The following is a 10204-nucleotide window of genomic DNA, read 5'->3' on the forward strand; positions in this document are numbered from 1 at the left end:
GTGCTTCTATGTCTTGGCTTTTGAGCCGTTTCGAAGGGGTGCCTCTTTGAGGTCTTTATTAATTCGAATTTTGATAGTAGTTCCCTAGTATTCGGGGTTCTTCTATGTCTTGGCTTTTAAGCCGTTTACCGTAGGATTGTAAGTGTAGAGCTTGTGTGAGACACAAAGTATTTTTGATATATCCTGAATGTTTCTTCAAATAGTCGATACATGCGTACATGTTTTGGTGCCGGGGCTCGACTATTCTATATGGACACGGCTCGTTTGACCGTTTGGCCCATTACAAAGTTTTCCTATTGAGGCCCATTTAGGCGTGAGATATTTTTCCCAAAAATGTAACCCCCGAGGGTGATGCCCCCCCAGTATTCGAGGTTGATTGAAAAGAAGCCTTGAATACTTGTTGGCCGTTCCTCGGTAGCATATAGGTGTTGCCTCGTTAAAAACCTTGCCGGTAAAACCCATTTGGGACAAAATCCGAGCTAAGGGAAAAAGAGTGCAACGTATACTTCATAACCTATGACCTTCGTGTAGGAGGGGGTATTCTCGAGAGCACGAGCCTTTGAGATCTTCCATTGTGCCGAGCCTGTAAGTTCCTTTATCAACGACTTCGAGGTCTTGCTGTCCGTGAACATGATATCTCCGAGGACCTTGGCATGGTCGGGGGTGGTTTTGGTGCCCTGATTTGACGCCACGAAGGCTGAGAAGCTCAGTCGCTCCAACTCCGAGGGAACATTTTTCTGGAATGAGCTTCGTGTCGTATTGCCCCGAAGTGTTTACTATTCCCTGCAAATGAATTAAAGTGGTCCTCTACGCACAGGGACTTAACCTGTCATAACATCAATGCAAGTTTTAATTATTTTACCTGTTTATCCGTCGAGCCGAATCCCTGTGATATCTAAGAAATGCTATCTATATCATCAACAAGAAACTAAACGAGTTTTTTCCTGAGAGCGGGGACTAATTCCGTTCTCAGGTGTACCTTTCTTTTCAGCGGTTGTCTTGGTAGCATCGGGCTTGCTGGGAACAACGAGGGTTTGAGGATCTGGGGAATTCCTTTCTTCGTCTTCAGTTACCTGTTATTCCGCTTTCATTGATGCTCGGAGCTGTTACTACTATTTAGCCAACTGCTTGCCTTTGGAGGTCGATGTTTTCGAGGTCAAGGATTCTGGTATCGGCACCACTTCCTCGATAGCGAACATCTCTTTCGCAGCATGCTGTTCTCCGTGGACTGTTTTCACTCCTTCCTCTGTTGGGAACTTTATCATCTGATGGAGATTTGAAGGCACTACCCTCATATTGTGTATCCACGACCTTCCGAGGAGTGCGTTGTACCTCATGTCACCTTCGATGACATGGAACCTGGTGCCTTGTATGGTCCCGGCTACGTTTACAGGCAGGATGATTTCTCCCCTCGTTGTTTCAATCGCCATATTGAAGCCATTCATCACCCGGGATGCGGGCACAATCTGATCTTGCAAGCCGAGTTGTTTCACGACCCTCGATCTGATTATGTTCGCCGAGCTACCTGGATCCACTAAAACACGCTTAGCCTGAATTTTATTCAAAAGGATAGAGATTACCAGGGCGTCGTTGTAAGGGTGGGATACGTCCTCTGCTTCCTTTGTTGCAGAATGATAGAGCGTCCTCGGGCACATAATTCCGAGTCCGATGTTCCTTTGTGATAGATATTTTAGTACGTTTGAATGTAGGTTCCTGCAGGACGTCGGCTCCACCGATGATCATGTGAATGACGTGTTGAGGTTCTTTGGGTTCATTCTTCCTGTTTTCATCTCTTTCTCGAGAATTGTTTTTGGCCCGGTCGCTGAGAAATTCACGAAGGTGCCCCTCGTTGAATAGTCGAGCTACCTCCTCTCTGAGCTGTCTGCAATCCTCGATCTCATGCCCGTGAGTACCATGGTACTTACACATTACATTGGGGTTTCTCTGAGAAGGATCCGTCTGTATGGGCTTGGGCCATCTATTATCTTTAATTTTGCCAATGGCTGAGACGATACTTGAGGCGTCGACGCTGAAGTTGTATTCTGATAATTTGGGAGCCTCTACTGGTCCCGAGCGCCTGTCAGGCCCGATTTTGCTCATGAATCCCCGGGAGCTTTGGCCTCGATCCACTCTTCGATCATTCCGAGGTGTATTTCGCCTTGAAATGTTCCTTCTGTCTTCGACATACGATTGATATCTCTCTTTGTTGAATCTTGATCCCCGGTCTGTGTCCCTCGGGGGCTTGGCAGCAAATCTGTTTGGGTGAACTGAGCTCGAGGGGGATCCCAGCTAGTCATCCTCGACCCTAATTTTTGACTAATACCGATTGTGCACGTCCGACCATGTCACCATTGGATATTCGATCAAGTTCTGCTTTAGCTATTGAGACGCTATCGAACTTCTCTCATTCAAACCTTGCTTGAAGGCCTAAACTGCCCAGTCATCGGAGACTAGGGGTAATTCCATCCTTTCCATTTGAAACTGGGACACGAACTCCCTCAGCATCTCGTATCGTCTCTTTGTTTTATTTTGAAGACGTTCGATTTTCTCGTGGCCACCTTTATGGCCCCGGCGTGTGCCTTTATGAATGCATCCGCCAACATAGAAAACGAATTAATGGAGTTGGAAGCTAAGTTGTGGTACCAGATCATAGCTCCTTTCGACAATGTTTCCCCAAACTTCTTTAATAATACCAACTCGATTTCATCATCGTTTAAGTCATTTCCTTTTATTCCACAAGTGTAGGAAGTAATGTGTTCATTAGAGTCAGTTGTTCCATTGTACTTCGGTATATCGGGCATGCGGAACATCTTGGGAATGGCATCGGAGCCGCACTCGAGGGCAAAGGTTTTTGTATAAATTTTTTGGCATCTAGGCTCTTCAAAACTGGAGGTGCTCCCGGTATCTGGTCTACCCGGGAGTTGTAAGTTTCCACCTTTTTATCGTTGTCTTCTATCTTCTTTTCTCCTGACTCGATCCTTTTAGTCAGTTCCTCAAGCATTTTCATGATAGTGGGGTCAACCCCCGAGCCGCTTTCATCGGGTCTTTCTAGCACTGGATCGTGCTGCATGTTTACTGGTTCGGCGGTGTTAGGAGTCCTGTTCTGGCTTTGAAGTTGGGCGATGGCGACTTGCTGAGCTTGCAGCATCTCGAATGTCACTTGGATGCTGACTCTTCCTTCTTCTAGTCCTCGTGCTTTTTAGCCTCTGGCCTAGGCTTCCCTGTGTGCATTTCTTAGGGGTCTGTGCCTGTGTTCGTGTTTAGAGTGTTGTGGGAGCTGATATCAACTGGATCCGCGTTTGGCACTCTTTCAGGGTTTACGGGTGGCACACCGAGCCCTATGCCGCTGTTTTATCCAAGTCCCTCACTGTCGTGAGCGGGTGCATTTTGTGTGCTAGACACGATTAAGCTTGAAATCAAAGAATCTTTGACAAGAAAAAGTGTGAAGAATAACCTGTGTTATCAGCAAACTAGCACTAAAACAATCACTATTATCTTTAGCCCCACGGTGGGCGCCAAACTGTTTACCTCGAAAAATGAGTTTAACAATTAAAGATATTTTGTGGTTTTAAAGATACGTGATATATTCTAATACTAGTGATTATACAAGTAATATTGAGCTTAAGTAAGATGAAATAAAGAACCAAATCAGAGTTGTTGGAACAGTAGGAGGCCTCGAGCTCGACTTATCCAGGGATCTCGAGGTCAGCTAAGAGTGATAAAGTATGAACAATAAAGTAAAGGCAATAAAGCTGAAGAATAATTGGAGAGCACGTTAAACAAGAAGAATAAGAATGTTCTATTGCAATGAATGATCTGATCCCTTAAAAAATGATTGGGGTCGCCTTTATATAGAAGGAGAAAACCCCAATATAGTACCTTGCTCATAAAGGTAAAGAATCCTATTGGTACAGGTGTATAACGGCCCAGTACGGATCTGTACCATTTCGTACAACCCTTATCCTATAATTAATGCCCAGGTCCACGTGTCCTTGAGAAATCCCCGTTCTTTCTTGATTGGCTTCGAGATAATGCTGCCCTCGATGCGGTCCGTGCCAGACACTCGATCAGTTTCCCCGAGGTAGGTGTTCCTTAGCCGGATATGACACCCACTTAGAGTCTCTCAGACTCGGGCCTATAGCCCGATTTAAGCCTTCAAACTCATACTCCTCGAATTTGACCATATACAATAGGCTCATTTTACCACCACTGTAATCATTTAATTTTTTTCTTCACAGTTCTACACATTGTAATTCATAGCAACTTGCTTCCTAGCTAGGTACAGTTCGGGTCATCAAGCTCTTTTCAGCTTATCATTCTATCCATCCAATAAGAATCATTTCTTCTCTGCTTTATTTTTATTATATATCTGTCATTGAATTCATTTTAATTTATCTATCACGTGTATTAACAAAAATTTATATTTTTTTAATCGAATCGATTGCTTGTGGTACATCATACAAATTTAATTGCTTTATCTATTAAGTACAATTTTTAGGTTAAACTATCAGTCACGTGTATTTGAGTATTGATTTTATAATCCTTACATATTATCGAGACTTTCAGTCAGTGGTATTTATGGGAGCATCCTGCACAATAAATATGATTCGATTCTTATCATTTTTCTTTTAAAAAAAATCTTTTGTGCCTAACAAATTGAAATATTGTAAAATGATTTAAAAATAATAATCAAAAGATAGATTGACTCCTCAAATAATAATTAATTGTGCCTAACAAATTGAAATAGATGTAATCGTTTCATAAAGAGTTGTATTTAAATGTAAAAGAGCAAGTGAAATAAATTTACTTGGGTTTACATTCCAAGTAAAAATAAAAACCATATTTTATGTAAACCAAAGTTAGAAATAAAATGGTTTACATTCTCATCCAATTCTATATCTGACTTGCCGTCCTTCTCTGCTTTACGTGAACCCAAGCTGGAAATCCTGCTTTACGTAAACCCAAGCTGGAAATCCGGATAGCCAAAGGTACTTTCTTTAATCAATTGCTTTATGAAAATCTTCCATGAAATGAGTTAAATGAGTTGTGCTATTATGCATACTTGGTATTTTTGCGAATTTAATTGGGAACTTAGTGTGAAAATCCTGGTTTTTATTAAGGTAGTAGTTGGAGGGAGCACTCTGAATGTTATTAGCGCTTATGCGCCACAAACGGGCTTGTACGAGGCCACTCAAGGATCAGCTGGGGAGCTTTATCTAAGGATAATGCGCGGGAGTTGGAGGGGCGGCTGACGACTATGGGTGCCTGGAAGAGTGGTGGGGATGCTAGCGCTATGTGGACGGCGACGACGGACTGTATAAGGGAGGTAGCGAGAGAGGTGTTGGGAGTTTCGAAAGGTTACTCTGGCGGGCACCGAGGCGACTGGTGGTGGAATGACGTGGTCCAAGGTAAAGTGGAAGCCAAGAAAGCGACTTATATTAAGCTGGTAGAGAGCACCAACGAGGATCAAAGGAGAGCGAACATAGAAAGATATAAGGAGTCTAGGAAGGAGCGAAATTAGCGGTCATAGAGGCTAAGACTGCTGCATTTGGTCGACTGTATGAGGAACTCGGGGGCAAAGGCGGGGACAAGAAGTTATTTCGGTTGGCCAAAGCGAGAGAGAAGAAGGCCCACGACCTGGATCAAGTGAGGAGCATCAAAGACGAGGACGGTCGAGTATTGATGGAAGAGACCCATATTAGGCAAAGATGGTAGTTGTACTTTCATAAACTTCTGAATGAAGAGGGAGATGGAAACATTGTGTTAGGGCAATTGGGGCATTCCGAGAGCCACCGTGACTTTAGGTATTGTAGGCGCATTAAGGTTGAGGAGGTCGTGCGTGCAATGGGTAAGAAGAGTCAGGGCAAAGCGACCGGGCCAAACGAGATTCCAGTAGATTTTTGGAGATATACGGGTAGAGCAGGCTTGGAGTGACTGATTGGGTTATTTAATGTTATCTTCAAGACGAAGAGGATGCCTGATGAGTGGAGGTGGAGTACAATGGTTCCGGTGTACAAGAACAAAGATGATATCCAGAATTGTAACAACTATAGGGGTATCAAGTTACTAAGTCATACCATGAAAGTTTGGGAGAGGGTGGTGGAAGGGTGGATAAAGAGGGCAGTGTCAATATCGCAAAACCAGTTCGGATTTATGCCGGGTCGTTCTACTACGGAAGCTATCCACATATCAGGAGGTTGGTGAAACAATACAAGGATAGAAAGAGGGATTTGCATATGGTGTTTATTAACCAAGAGAAGGCGTATGACAAGGTCCCCAGGGACGTCCTTTGGAGATGTCTGGAGGTGAAAGGTGTGCCAGTGGCTTACATTAGGGCGATAAAGGATATGTATGAGGGAGCTATGACTCGGGTTAGGATTGTGGGAGGTGACTCAGACCCTTTTCCGGTGGTTATGGGGTTACACAAAGGATCCGCGCTCAGCCCGTTCTTATTTGCCCTGCCGATGGATGCACTGACACACCATATTCAAGGAGAGGTGCCATGGTGTATATTGTTCGCTGATGATATAGTTCTTATTGATGAGATGCGATGCGGCATTAATGGGAGACTGGAGGTATGGAGGCAGGTCCTAGAGTCTAAAGGTTTCAAGTTGAGTAGGACTAAGACGGAATATGTGGAATGTAAGTTCAGCGACGTGACGGGGGAAGCGGATGTGGAAGTCATGCTTGACTAACAGGTCATACCCAAGAGAGAAAGTTTTAAGTACTTAGGGTCAATTATCTAGGGAGATGGAGAGATCGACGGAGATATTACGCACTGTATTAGGGTGGGGTGGATGAAATGGAGGTTAGCATCTGGAGCCCGTTGTGACAAGAATGTGCCACCGAAACTCAAAGGTAAGTTCTATAGAGCGGTGGTTAGGCCGACCATATTTTATGGGGCTGAGTGTTGGCCAGTCAAGAATTCACATATCTAGAAGATGAAAGTAGCAGAAATGAGGATGTTGAGATGGATATGTGGGCACTTAGGCTGGAGAAGATTAGGAATGAAGATATTCGGGAGAGGGTGGGCGTGGCTTCGGTGGACGACAAGATGCGCGAAGCACGACTTAGATGGTTCGGACATGTGCAGAGGAGAAGCCTAGATGCCCTGGTTAGGAGGTGTGAGCGGTTGGCTTTGGCAGGTACGAAAAGAGGTAGAGGGCGGCCTAAGAAGTATTGGGTCGAGGTGATCAGACAGGATATGACGCGACTTTAGATTTCCGAGGACATGGCTCTTGATAGGAAGGTGTGGAGGTCGAGCATTAGGGTTTTAGGTTAACGGGTAGTCGAGCGGTTTTCCTCTTTATCCCGGTTTCCCTCTTTGTACCGACGAGTATGATAGTGTTTTGTCTAGCTTTGCTAGCGATTTATGTTGTGTTTTACACTTTTGCATAATATTTGCGTTACTGCTTTTCCATTTATTTGCTCTCTCTCACGTTGCTGATAATATTATTCGGGTTTTGTTGTCACACATCTATTGTCTCTGAGCCGAGGGTCTCCCGGAAATAGCCTCTCTACTCCCTCTAGGGTAGGGGTAAGGTCTGCGTACACTGTACCCTCCCGAGACCCCACTGGTGGAATTTTACTGGGTTGTTGTTGTTATTGCGAGAAGGATTTGTTCACCCCATTTTCGTCAACTAATTTGTGATGTGAACATTGATATAGGTTGGAGTTTAGTAATAATAACTAGGAAGCATCCCATGTGAGCTTCTCTTTGATTCTTGAAACCGCATTTCCCGGGATGAACTACAGTACCGGCATTCATTTTCCAATCCTATATATATGTACTGCCCACAAAAAGATGTATGTTTTTTTTTTGGGTTTAAAATCGAAATGGTCAATCGCCCTTTAAAGTCATTGTTGAATATTCACATATACATATTGGTAATATTCCCAACCAACGTTTCACGAGTCATTATTTTTGGTTTCCACAGTTCCATCGACTTTGATTCGGTTAGAAAGTTTAAAGGAAAAACCTCAGAAAATGAGGGGATTGAAATATGATACTTAATATGAAGAAATCGTTCTATATAAGACCTATTTAAGATATATACTAAAATATTATGTTCCACATGAAAATAAAAGAAATGTTTCTTCGTATATGTGTTTGATGAATGAGAGAGAGAGGGAGAGAAGGGAGAGAGAGAGAAGCTAAGTAAAAGACCAATAAGCAAACTACAAATGACGAATTCTTTACCGAATGCAGTGAAAGCTAGCTTCTCTGGGAAAAATTGAAAAGAAATATCTTAGGAATTATAAGCATGTCAATGCTTTCTTAAGGTACCAGATAAGAAGGAATTGTATTTGAAGCAATTTCACGAATCAAACATTCGTTAAATGCCAATGAATCAATATATTAATTTTTTTTGTACACTTGACCCCTTATTTTAATTTTTTGTACATTTAACAGTATTATCGTGAAAACATAGGTTTGACATATAGGGCAAGAACAGCTCGATGCACAAAGCATTCTGCATTCATGTAGGGTCCGGGGAACGCCGCACCGTTGTCTTCAAATAGTTAAATTTCTGGATTGCTAATACACATATTCTTATTCCACATTCTAGATTTTTGCATAATTTAATATGGATATTATTTAGTATTAGTAGCCAAACATTATACGAGGAATTTTATGTTGGAACTAATTATTCGTATACAGTAAGCAAACACTATATTATCTTATGCCAGATATTGTATTGAAATTAATTATTTTTATACACCAACCAACAGTCCCTAATTATGTAGATTGACACTTGTTGATAGGTTTGTGATGTAGTCTAAGCTAAGGACAAGCGGAGATGTGTTTGTAACGACCTGGTAGGTCGTTTTGAGAATTTACGCCCCGATCCCCTATTAACTGTTTTCCTTGTGTTTGTTTCTGCTACTGTGAGTTTTGAGGGAGATTTTGGCATCAGATTTTGATGATTTTTGTTCGAGTGTGCTCGTGAATGAATGGGTGTTCATAATCCGTAACTTTTACCTGATTCCGAGACGTGGGCCTGGGGAGAATTTTTGGGCGTTTTTCTAATTTCTCGTCGTAGCTTTAAATTCATTAGTTAAATTAGTTGCTTGTTGTTTTATTTACGTTATGTAATTAATTTGATTAGATTTGGGCCACTCGGAGTTGGATACTCGTGGCAAGAGCGTGATTTCGGATTGATTTTGAGCTGGTTCGAGGTAAGTGGCTTGCCTAACCTTGTGTGGGGGAATTCCCCTTAGGATTTTGGTATTGTTGCTATATGAATGCCGTGTACGTGAGGTGACGAGTGCGTACACGTGCTAATTGTTGGAAAACCCCGTTTTCATTAAGTAATTATCTGTGTTTTCCTTTTCGTTGAACACTACTTGTATCTTTAAGCTTACTGTTTAGATTAGGAAAGCATGCTTAAGTGATCTAACTCTTCTACCTGCTTAAACTGTATACTTTAATTCTATGCAGCATGTTTAGAATAGAAATCTCTGTTTTCGTAGTACGAACTTGAGTAGGACTGTAGATTCTTTTCTTGAGACTGTTGTGTGTTTACTTTGGGACTACGGGACGATATCCCAGGAGATTCCCCTGCATATTTATTTTGGAACTACGGGTATTCCGGGAGATCCCCCTGCACAGTTATATTTGGGACTATGGGACGACATCCCGGGAGATTCCCCTATATTGAATATTTACTTTGAGGCTACGGATTGGTATTTCGGGAGTTTCCCCTGCATATTTATGATTTGGACTACGGGACGATATCCCAGGAGATCCTCTGCACATTTACGGTTGGGACAACAGGACGGTATCCCGGGAGATCCCCTGTTGCTATCTCTGTGTACTGAGTTATTTTCCTTCTGTGATTCTATTTTTTGTCGATTGTTAGTATTTTAGTTATATTGCCGCATGTCATACTGTTTTTCTTGTTTTTTTTAATATAACCAGTAGGGCCCAGACCTTCCTCGTCACTCGACCGATGTTAGGCTTGGCACTTACTGGGTACCGCTGTGGTGTACTCATGCCTTTTCCTGCACATATTTTTTGTGTGCAGATCCAGGTTCTTCTACTCAGCCGTTCTATCAGTGAGGCGGGATATATCAGAGACTTTGAGGTACATATGCCGCGTCTGTAGATCTAGAAGTCCCTCTCTATTCTTCCCTTAGCTTTAGACTTCCTGTATTTACTTTTGATTAGACATTCTGCAGTTAGAATACTGTGTAGTTTCTA

The sequence above is a fragment of the Nicotiana attenuata genome, unplaced genomic scaffold, assembly GCF_001879085.1.
Source record: "Nicotiana attenuata strain UT unplaced genomic scaffold, NIATTr2, whole genome shotgun sequence".
In the NCBI taxonomy this organism is placed as follows: domain Eukaryota; kingdom Viridiplantae; phylum Streptophyta; class Magnoliopsida; order Solanales; family Solanaceae; genus Nicotiana; species Nicotiana attenuata.